Genomic DNA, 12,226 nt, shown 5'->3' with positions numbered 1-12,226 from the left:
CAAAAAGGAAGGAATATTTCCAGGCTCAGACATTTGAAGCCTGCATCTCCAATAAATCTTCCAAGCAGAGGGCTCAGGCCAGATCTTCAGCGCTGATTTTTTTTTCTTCCCTTACATTAAAGCAATTAACATCTGGCCACAATCGTGGAGGGCGGGGGGAGTGTAAATAAAAAGACTGGATTCGGCTTAAATGCAGGTGCCAGTTTGAACAAGGATCAACATCTGGCCGAACTGGGAAATGGGTCTCTCCTTTTTAGCTCCCTTCCAGTTTTCACAAAAAGCATGTCAGAGAAGAGGTTTCTTGTCTGCTTTCCTACAGAAATTAAGCTTATGCAATCATGTAGTGTGCCTATGTTTAGGCCTCTTTTTGAATTCATAAGACAACTTGAACCAGTTTTGACAGAGATTTGTGTATCTGGAAAATTAAGGTTCTGAAGGTAGGATGAAAATAGCTGTTTGGACTGTAGATCCCTATTAAAATAAAATGTTGTAACTCTTTAGGGGTACAGAAAAATGTTTTGTTGCTGTTGTTTGTTTGTTTGTTTCAGAGCAGAGCTGCAAAAATTCACCTAATCCTTGGGACATGAATACATATGTAGACAGTCAGGCTTTTTCCACTATGGGGCTTACAGCGGTGGGCAGGTGGAAACACTTTCTAAGGCATGAGCAAAGATGAATTTGTTTCCTGGAGTTAAGGTCAGCTCCACTAGGAGAATATCATTTGAACTTCACTCATTCCTGGATAACTCTTCCAATGATAAGATTGACGGGTTATTCAGTGTTCAAATAAACCGAGAAGAGAAAGAGCAACACAGAAAAGTCAGTCAAGGTGGTTGTGCAGATTGATAATTTACTTGCTGTGGTTTTGGATAGGAGAAGACAATGACCTTTATGGGTATTGTTCCATGAATGGCAGAAACAGCGAGTCCTTTCTGGCATGTTTGTGTCAGCTGCCTGGATCTTCTGTGCACAGATTCCTCCCTGAGGGTTAAGACTTATAATGGTGGTGCTCCTGTTTGGCCTCTCTCATGTCTCATAGGACTGCATTCTTGGCCTGTGCTTATGAAACATATCTTTCTGACCTCTACCCATTTGTCAAATTTGGATGAAATTACCGCAGAACTAAAAAGCTGGGAGAGATAGATGAGAATAAATGAAGACAGACAAGGTGAGCTCATCCATTCTTTGGCCCTTGAAAATCCTGATTGCACTTTTCTTCTGATTGCAGTTTTCTTCTAGTCTCCCGTTCTCTTCTTTCAATAAAACCATCTTCCATCCTTGTTTTGGCTCCAGTGGTTGTTAATCATGTTCCAAACTTGGCATTCCCATCAACCACAATAGACACATAATATTTAAACTTCCCAAAACACTCTCTTCTTGGTGGCTGACTCACTACCAACACTCACAGCAGAACACCTTCAGATTTTGGAGCAGTTTTTATCACATTTCTAATGAGCGGACGCTTGGGTTAAATATTCTTTGCTTGATCGTGATCTTCTCATGCTAGAACATTTCACACAAATCCTCCTGGCTGCTTTTGAACTGCAAGAGAGTGACACTTACTGGTAAACAAAAACATGTTGTATTGTCATGCTTTCTTATAAGAAAATAGGAAAAATCTCTCTAGGATGACTGTCTGAAGACAATCTATTTGCTTTGCAAAACCAGCCCAAAATTGAGATTTGAGGAGAGATAATGAAAATTAATTAAAATAAAGATTATTGTACTAATATCAGAACCTGCTTAAGCAGCTTCACTTGTGCTGCTCAGAAGCATTGAACTTTTCACTTTGTTTTCAGCCGAAATGCAACCAATTAGCAGCAGTGCAGGAGTGGTAAATACCTTTATGAAGCGGTCACTAGAGAGCACCAAATAGCCACACTGTCCCCATGTGTCTTGCCCATGTGGAAAAGGAACTACAGGTACTGAAAAAGTTTGTGATTTACCACTCGTCTCTATGTAGTTCTACACATCTCCCTACGTCTATAGTACAGCATTTCTTTGGGGAGTTACCGTCTGTCTTTTGGGGGAGTTTTTTTGTTAGGGAATGGTAAAGGAAAAAAAAAAAAAAAAAAAACCACGAAAAAAACAAACAAAAAAAAAAAAACAAAACAAACAAAAAAACACAAACACAATAGCATGACCTAAGAACAGAGTTCAGAAGCAGTTAAGGAGGTTTAGGTCCTTGTAACAGAGGAGTACTTGCATTCCTCTAAGGAGGACCACAAGATGATGGAGGGCCTGAAGCATCTGACATATGAGAAGTAGCTGAGAGAGCTGGGACTGTTCAGCTTGGAGAAGAGGAGGCTCAGGGGGATCTCGTCCATGTCTATAAACACCTGAAGGAAGAGCACAAAGAGGATGGAGCCAGGCTCCCTTTAGTGTTGCCCAGAGACAGGACAAGAGGTGATATCCAAAAACAGAAATAGAAGAGGTTCCATCTGAACTTTGGAAACACTTCTGCACTGTGCAAGTGAATGAGAACTGGCACGGGTTGCCCAGAGAGGTTGTGGGGTCTCCTTTCTCAGGGATAATCAAAAGTCATTTGGACATGGTCCTGGGCAACCAGTCATAAGTGTCCCTAATTGAGCATGGTAGATGGAAGGTGACCTCCAGAGGTCCCTTTCAGCCTCAGCCATTCCATTCTAATCTTCAACCCAGCCTTTTAGTGATGAACAGGTCTATGTGGCCTTACAGAACACATCTTGTGGGGAAGTTGAAGATTTCAGTGATATCTGAGCTACTGAGTGTCTCCTCTGCTACTTTGTTCATAAAGAGGCTAATCTGATCATGGGAGTACTGGATTGGCACTTACCAATTGTAAAATTATAGCTCTCCTTTTCCTTTTCTTCCCTTTCTCATTCCAAATAATTCCTTAATGGTTTCTCTCCTGAAGTGTTCTCTGGACTGCGTCTGTCTGTGTGTGTAGGTAAGAACAGTATTGTAACTCAACTAATTACGTCCCAGAACTACATGAGTGGCTCAAGTGTGCAGTGTGTCTCAATGACAAGTATTTTCCTAGTGTTTTCTTTTTTTACCCTTTATCCTGCCCCTTACAACAGCCTCCTCGTGTCACAGCAGCTTTCTTCTGCCTTCCTCTTCCATAGACACACATCTTCTTTATAGTACCATGTCAAATAATGGCAACATGAGACATTGGATATTCTGGACAATATCTGGAGAGTTCATTATCTCATTCACTGGTTGGCTCAAGCAGCACTAATCTTTTCTACATTAAAACAAACTGGAAATAGAGTAAGCAGAAGATTTGTGTGCGTACAGGGGAAGGAGGAAATGAGATGGAAGATCCTCACTTACCTTTCTGTAACACATCCAACCCTTATATTGTAGCTTTCCTTTTCAGTTGTATGTGCCAGGTCTTCTAGTTTATCTCAAAGGCACCACCCTAGCAAGGATTGCAATCTACCAGAAGCCACCACTCCAATACATTAACCGGACTGTACCATCCCATTGAGATTAGCGTGATTATTATTTTAACAGGCAAGGTCTGAGCTCTTTAGCTCTGTTGTATAACTTTCACAAATACTGGGATGATAAGTTTTGTCTACAGCCCTCAACAAGATGGTTCAATCCTTCCTCATTGCTTGTTGCTTTGCCCATAATGACTATGACCATGACTCTCTTGAGGAGGCACCATGATGTAATCCTAAAAGTGGATCAGATGCTCTGGACTAAGCTCTCTTGTGCAGTCTTTCTCCTAAGTAAACCCACTGTGTTGCTTACCTCAGGAGAACTGCGGGGTGAGCAAAAGCTGCGTGCTGGCACCTACTACAGTCACCAGGGTGCTGCAGACCCACAGTAATCCATATGCCTTCTCTTTCTACTCACATGGCACTCCTGCGACTATTCTCTTTGTCTACATTTATATCTCTCTCCCACTGCACAGGGATTTTCTGAACATTATCCCATCTCCAGCACTAAGGGTTATGTGGAAGCATGTTCTGTTCTGAGAGGCTCTCTGCAGGCTGGAGTGAACAGCTCAACTTCTTGGTTTCCCAGTTTGTGAGATATCATGGTGTCAGGATGTCACAGCTCAGATACATCAATTAACAGGCAGACAGAGGCCAAACGCAAAGCAAAATTAGAGGCATTGGCTTTCCTTTTGGCATGAGAATCCATGATGTAGTACAGACCTTCTGCCCTCACAGCAACAAAATCAAAATAGGACAACCAGCTTTGTACAACACACAGAGCATAGAACTGAAAAGTTTCACTAAGTTATGACATTATTTGTAAATGGTGATGGTACAGATGCAACAGAGAGAGAGGAGAGTTGGCAAGGCACAAGGCTGTGGGAACCTGCTGGATATATTTCCTGGAAATCAGCCCTGGAAATCAGTGCCCTTCTAAACTGCAAACTCAGGACCTCAGATAATGAATTCCCTCACTCTTCTTTTTAAACTTAACTGTTTCCTTCAGCAGCCTGTGATCTACAAGAAATGCAAAATTATTTCATAGTGTCTAAACTGATATATAATGTTATAAGGAGATAAAGGGACTATATGTTACTTGATCAGCCTGGAACTTAGCACGTACAGTGGCACATCAGATATTAATAGCAATAAAGATCATGCCACAGAACAGACAAGATCTGGCCCTTGGATCCTAAGTCCTATGACTCATTATTCTAAGCAGTGCATGATGCAAGAGCAACAAGACAGGGTGATACAGATGGTTTTATCATTATCTGGATGAATTCTGTCTGGTAGAATTAGTCATGCACGAAAACATGCCAATGAACACTTTCTGCCTTCTTGTAGCGACACTAAGTGGGGCACTGCACATTTTCACATAGAATAATGCTACTTTAAGAAATATTTTAGAAATATGTACAAGTCTATATTTTATCTCTTCCTTAGTATGTTCCTCAAATCATCAAGTAGAACACTAGCCTCATACATTTTCTGCTCCAAGAGAAAATCCATAGTAGAGTCGGATGGAGATACAGTTGCATAATCTAAGGCTGGAAACACAACACCTTTAGGGTAGTTGTTCATTTCTGAGATGATAAATATAGAGTTACTAATGAAATGTTAACTCTGAACCCTAATAATGTCACAGAATGTTAGACTCCTACAGAGATCGCCTAACAGCTCCCTATTATCAAGCTGTTTCTGTTATTCCTTTCTCTCTGATTTCTTTTACTCTTTTGTCACTCTGATCATTTGGATTCATATCTCCTTTATGATATCTTTAGTACTGATTTAACCCTTTAGAAAGTAGATTAAACTCACTGAACTGACCAAAATCTGACTCAGCAATGGGAAAAAAGGAAGGACAGTTTTCAAATGTGTACATGAAATATATTAGCTTGCAGAGGGATCAGATAAATGCCAGAGCCAATGAAAAAGAGGAAAAAAGAATGTATGACTGAGAAAAAACAAACAAACAAACAAACAAAAAAAAAAAGGATGTGTAGTGGGAGGAACAGGAGAGAGAGTTGGTTGTGGGCTGTTAGATTTTCCCAGACATTTCGTTTAACAGCATCCTAACTCTAAACATGGTTGACTTTTAAAAGCAGTATAGAAAACAAATGAACCCCAGAATGCCTGACAAGGCTGTAGTGAGTAGTGAGGGTGCAATGAGCCACCTCTGGAAGTGACACCATATTCCCTTCAGGAGAGCTCTGTGCTCCCCAGGGATTCCCATGATAACACAGCTTTGTTGCAAAGAACCAGGGAAGAAAAAAGCATGAGACTAATACACCACAGAGATAAAGTTGAAAAAAATGAAAAGAAGAAAAAATAAATAATTTTTTTAGACCACTTGTCCTTGAAGACAAGCAAATATATGAAGTGAAACTAAATATGTTACCCAAAAAGTTAGAAGGAGAAAGAATTAATTTTGGTGGAATCAAGGTACAATTATTACAGTTTTTCAAATGGGAAGATAAAAACTGAACACTTGGATTTGCTTGGGGTTTGCATAGATATTTTTGGTTTAAGCATTTTTACCCATTTAAGATTAAACACTTTATATAGACTGGATGTCAGGCACTATGGAAAATCTAAAAGTTTTCTTTTGAAAATCTGAAAGTGAACAGCTTTGAAATGTCTCCCTTTTTTTTCTTGGCTGAAACATTTTGCCAAATTTGAAATGATTTTTCAAACATATTTTGTTCCCTCCCACACATCTCAGATGCTGAATTTTAACATATTTATTGCTCATCAAAAATGTCACTCAGCTCCCATCCAAAATATACTTCTGTGATGCCAAAAAGAAATCTTGAAATTGAATAACAGCAGTGAACTAATTAGATATGTTTGCAGTATGATATGACAGCAAAGGAGGTATGAATTTGGGAAGATAAATCACAGTTTATACAGTGAGATCATGCAGGGTGAAACTCAGCAAAACTGTAGCACCAACCTAGATTATGATTTGCAATCTAGCTGAAGTCCTATTTCGGTCTGCAAGTAACTTCTTTCACCCTGCTACACATCAGTAAATTTTGGTCTCCCAGTTAACTGCTGGTGGTCCTAGACACCTCAGTCAGACCAAAAGGTTGGGACTTGTTCACACATTGTCATCCTGATCCATCTGCCCTGGGAGCAGACATTACCAGTAGTATCAGCTACCTCTTTGAAAGGCAACCACCACCTCCTGACCTTAGCTTTAGCAAGCTAAACTGAAGGTATGAGTCCTTTCAGACCCCCATCATTCACAAGGATCCATATCATGTAACTATTTGAGATTGTTTGGATTGCAATGGATTAGGAACTGAACAGAATGATGCACATTGATGCTGCCAGAGAAAACAAGAGCCAGTTCTGAGGGTATGAATAGACAATAGTTAACAAGTGAACAAAAATTCTCATTGTTTTGTTGAGGTATGTTCCTTATATATGTAGTGCAAAGATATTTTCTTTTGCTTAGAGTCATAAACCAAAATAATCTTCCTTATGCTTACATTTGCAATATTACATACAAACACTAAGATTCTATGGGGCTGAATATGACTTTTATTAGTATTGTATGCCCCTGTGTGAATCTATATCACACGTATAAGTAAAAGGACTCGATTTCTTCCTAAAGGAGCTGCCCAGCATGCTGGATATTCAGACTGAGGGTCCTAGGCCTACGCCCCATAACGCCCCATAACTCACGTGCTAAGAGAATAGGTATGTATAGAAAGCCTACCTTTTGTGGTCCCAAATCTTAATCAGAACACTTAGTGTTTTTCATCCCGTCTGTGGTTTCTGGTTTGTTCCAGGATCAAAGAGCAGTGGCCATTACTAGAGCAAGAAACATCTGCTTCCACAGTGTTCACAGAACAATCAAAAACAGCTCTGTGTAGCAAAAGGAATTAGGAGACTAAACTCCTGTATGTTATCTGCAAAAGGTTATTTAAATACATCTTTCTGATTTCCTAAGGCAAACCTAATCTTTTAATAGATTTCCAGTAACTTTGAAGCTAAAGGGGCCACCTCTTCAGGTATGTATAAGGAGTCACCTAGTTAATGCTGTAAACCCATTCAATCACAGTGTTGTTCTTATTGTTGCTGTTGTTTTTTTAGTTTTTATTTTCTGAGAACTGTGTGGTACAAACCCATTCAGGATACTATCTTTAATATTTCTTGACAGCATAGCCTTGGGAAAATTATTTGTTTCCTCTGTCTCATCCTTTTTTGTTGCAGAATTATAAACCGAGATCTACTGAACACAAAATTTACAATTATACAGAACCAAGAACAACAGGACTTGCATTTCAGAGGGAATTACTAAGTTCATAATGAAACTACAAACTACTAATAATTTCAAGCTTGTTATTTTGTCTACAACTAGAATTAGCTACAGGTAGAAAAAAAAAAAAAAAAAAAGTTCACTTTTTTGTTGTTGTTCACTCCAGATTTTTTTTTCTTATTTTCTTGCTTCATGATTTCTTTGCTTGATTTATTAGACTACCATTTTCCATCTAAACTTGACCCCAGAGTAATTCCAAATCATGAAGCCATGTAATATAATAGAATAGTGCACTTTGGAAGGGACCTCATGACATCGCTACTCCAACCTCCTTCTCAACTGCAAAGCAGTCAGACCAAGTTGTTCAGGGCTTTCTACAGTCAGGTCTTGGAAACTTCCAAAGTCAGACACTGAATGACCTATCTGGGCAACCTAATCCAATGACTGATTGTTGTAATTGGGAATAAGTTTCTCCTTATCTGTAATAGTTGCTCCAGTCCAAATAGCTCTTCATACAACTTATCCTGTTGCCTCTCAGCCTCATGTAATGCATCATTGTGAAGAGACTGGATCCGGCTTCTTTCTTATGGGATACCATATTGAAATATTTGCTAAAGCTGAAATAAATGCCATCCCTTTTTCTCACCTTATCCAGAAATCATGTCATTTATCTTAGAAGGCAATGAAGTAGTCATGATTTATCTCTGGCAAATTCATGTTGACTGTTCCTAACCTCCACCTCCTCTACATGACCTGAAATCTTCCAAGAGGACTTCCTATATGATTTTTCCTGGGACCAAAGTGAGACTGAATGGCCTGGAGTTTCCCGGGTCTTCATTTTGGTGTAGGTTGAAAAAGGGGAAAACATTATAGGCTGAATAAAGGGGAAACAATTCCCCTTTCCCCAGGTGTCAAGGACCTCATCCTCAAGGGGAACTTTCAGAGATGTTAAGACACTTGAAAGGACATTAGTTCTTTCAGCACCCTTTAATGCATCCCATGGACTTGTATAGGTCAACTTCCTTCAAGTAGTCCCTGTCTTGACTTTGATCCACTGATGATAGTTTTCTTCATTGAATTCCACAAATAGACACAGACACCTGGGAGACCTATTAGAATAATTAGGCAAAGGTGTGGAGTATCTCAGCCTTATCTTTTTCTTCTGTCACTAAATCACCCAGCCCAAATAGAAAGAGGCAGTTTTTTTTTTTTTTTTTTTTTTTTTTCTTGGTTATTCTTTACTACTAATGTGGACTTAAAAAGCTCTTCTTATTTCTGATACCTTCTAGATATGAAGCCCATTTTACTTATAAAAAAATATGTTCTCATATAAAAATATGTTTTCATACAAATTAAGCTGTTTACTTTTCTTTGTTCTTCATTACTACAATGTCTAAGCACGAAAATGAAAATATTTCATTCCATCATAAACTAGGAGCATCATTCTCCAAGACCCTTAATCTGAAGGTGATGTCTCTTAGTTGTAGCCCACAAATCACTTTATGCTTTGCAAATTTAGTTTCCTCTACATCATATTGCTGAAATTGTTTACAGCTGAAACACACTAATTAGGAGAGCCAGACTGGCAAACCTAGTTGTTTACCCTGAAAAAGGGAGTTCCAGACCAAAGTAGGTTTCTTCAGGAAGGGATTTTGTGTACTTTTCTCATTCTGACCAACAGGAATTTACAGATATATTTAAATGTAAAACCAAATGTAAATTATACAAGAATTGAGCTATTTAATGACTACCATAGACCATTCTATTCAGTGTTTTCAGCAAACTTCAATCAACATGACAGTTACATTAGTAATGTTCCCGGAAAATGACAGTTTATGTACAACCATGAAAACAAAAGAATAGGTCCCTTTAAAACTAAATTTCCTGCTAAAAATTTTCTTAGATCCAGATGGGAATTTCTATCTCATTACATCAGAGATGAAGTTAACCAGAGAGATGCGATTAACAACTCTTAAGAAACCTTTTAGCCAGTCTGGTTAGAAAGGGAGAAAAAAATAAAAAAAAAAAAAAAGCGTATACATATATATATATTTATTTATATGTTATGGTCCCATACATTATTGCAACTTTCCTTTGCTTTACCTATTTTGGATAACCTCCTGTTCTTGGATGGGGTAGGAGAAAGGAATTGAAATGTTTACTAAGAGTACTCTGTTCACAGTCAGCATCCTCCCTTCTTCAAACCTAAATGTCATAGCCAGTGTCCAACTTACCTTTCTGCATGATCGAATGTATCAGGTGGTGTATGTCAGTGATATTTTTCCTAAAATGCTTATTATATAGCCATACAGCAACTTGAAGTTCTTAGGTATCTTGTGAGTCCTCCTTCCCTGCTTAGTGTTGATGGGAGTTACATTGGTCCTTTCACAGAAGTGCCTCATTTGCTTAGTCATTTGTTGCCATCTGTAATTTTTGTGGTATTCTTTCAGGTGATGTGAACAGCCACCGGTGAGTCAAAAAATACCCCAACATTCAAGAAGGTCAGTTTCTATACCACCACTGAACTATCAGAAAGACATTCCTTAAAGGAAAAAACTTTCAAGAAAAAGTAAATCTTCCGGCACATCACTGTGGTTCTGTGGAAGCACTGGAAGTTTTCAATAAAATTTATTCTGAAAAGATACAAATTATAAAAATAGATTAAATTCTAAATCAAAAAGTATGAAGTTCTTAATTCAGTTCTATAGATTGTTTTTAGGAATTGAGAGAGAGAGAGAGAGAGAGAGAGGTTTTTTGTTACCTTGAAGATTTCCAGCGATACTAAGCATTTACAGACCATCTCAGCTTTTATTAATGGTATCATGATTATGGTATTAAAAAGAATTTCAAAAAGCATAGAAATAGACTTTGGCTTTCTTGGATGTGTTATGTAACATCAGAGACATCTGTAAGTATGCAATTACTTCACCAGATTTTAGTTATTTAAACTTCACTCACCCAGCTTGACTTTGGAATCAATGAGAGAGAGAGGTTATCTCCTGTCCTGAGAGCGGCAAATAAGAGGGAGAAAATGAATCCCTTCTTCTATGTGTTTATTCCTCTGCAGTGATTTTAGGGGGAAACTATGCAGACAAATTAGGCACATCATGTTGAGGTAGGCAAAGTGAGCTGAAAATAGTCACACCCTTCATTTCAGAGAACCATAGTACCTGACCTTGAAACTCAGCTTATGCCTTCCTTTAGGCAACTTTTCCATCCAGGCTTCAAGGTTTTCAGGTCTGAGACTGCTTTTAAATAATATTTATTTAAAACACCTAACAAAGTCAAGCTTGGAGCTAACTGAGATCTTCACATGCTACTAAATGGCCAAGTACTCTATAAAATAGGAGTAGCACTTCCAAAAAGCTAGACTTTTAACTAGAGGTAAGTATGTCTCTTTGTTGGTGTTAGTCCCATGAGCTATCTAGTGGCCTTTTTTTCAAAAAGCACATTCTTTCAACACCAAATTTCCTTTACTGTTTTAACAACAAAAGAGAGATTGATTCCATATAAGAATATAGTGGCATGTACATATTTCTTGTGTCTTTTTTATTGGGGCTGACTGGGGATATGGTACAAGTTAAGGGCAGCTCTCTAATGGCTTTCACATGATTGCTGTAGAAAAGCATGCCATATTCTTACAGCCTTGCCTTCATACAGCTCCAAGAAAGGGGGCAAAACAGGAAGAAAAAAAATGCTAAACATTTATTTCTGTTTTGAACATGTGCAAATTCCATATCAGGCGAGAGTCTGAGAAAAAAAAAAAAAAAAGCCGGGGGAAGGGGTAAAAAAAATAACTCTGCCTCCTCACGGGAACAGCAAAGAGCATAGTCCCTACAAAAGGTATGTTTAAACAAAATAGTAACAGTAAAACTAAACTAAAACACAGCAGAAATCAGCCTCATGCTCTGTGTCAAGCCTAGAAGACTTCAAAGCCCTCTGTACATTCATGTGTGTGCATACGTGTATGTTTAGAGGATGTCGTGTTATTGTAACCACTCTGAGCTTAGATCACTATCAGATGTGTGGACAGAAGGGCAAATGGTCTCTTGGGTGACCAGCAGCAAACGTGTGGAAGGAGGATAGGTCTTCATGCTCATTGCCTTTCATCTGGAGGTGAGGAAAAAAAAACAGAGCAGGAGAATTCCTCTGCAGGAAAACAGAGTGACTGGTCTCTGGGCTTAAAAGCTCAACTCTGCCCAAGGCAAACCTGAGCTGAAAAATCTGTGAAATACACATTAGTCATGTTGTGATAGATAAATGTAAATCCTCCAGTGATCACTGGGCAGCCTGTCCTAGTGCCCGACCACCTCTGGTTGCAAAACCTTTCCCTAACACCAGCCTGACCCTCCCCTGTCCCACTTCCATGCCGTTCCCTCAGGTCCTGGCGCTGTCCCCAGAGAGCGGAGCTCAGTGCCTCATCCAGGCTGGTTTTGATTACCTCCAGGGATGAGGCATCCACAGCTTTTCTGGGCAACCTGTGCCAGTGCCTCATCACCCTCTGAGTGAGGAATTTCCTCCT

General features: G+C 39.0%; 1 long non-coding RNA gene across 1 annotated transcript; it reads right to left on the bottom strand.

Annotated features, from left to right (window-relative positions):
* Positions 1–376: 376 nt before the first annotated feature.
* Positions 377–10,332, bottom strand: LOC140001648 (uncharacterized). The gene is made up of 2 exons (XR_011807139.1): positions 9,939–10,332; positions 377–1,542 (listed from the first exon to the last, which is right to left on the bottom strand). It is a non-coding gene; the product is annotated as an uncharacterized lncRNA (long non-coding RNA).
* Positions 10,333–12,226: the final 1,894 nt, after the last annotated feature.

This window comes from Anas platyrhynchos, chromosome 2, assembly GCF_047663525.1.
Source record: "Anas platyrhynchos isolate ZD024472 breed Pekin duck chromosome 2, IASCAAS_PekinDuck_T2T, whole genome shotgun sequence".
Lineage (NCBI taxonomy): Eukaryota > Metazoa > Chordata > Aves > Anseriformes > Anatidae > Anas > Anas platyrhynchos.
Note: the sequence above shows the minus strand (reverse complement) of the source record. Positions and strands in the feature narration are given on the sequence as shown.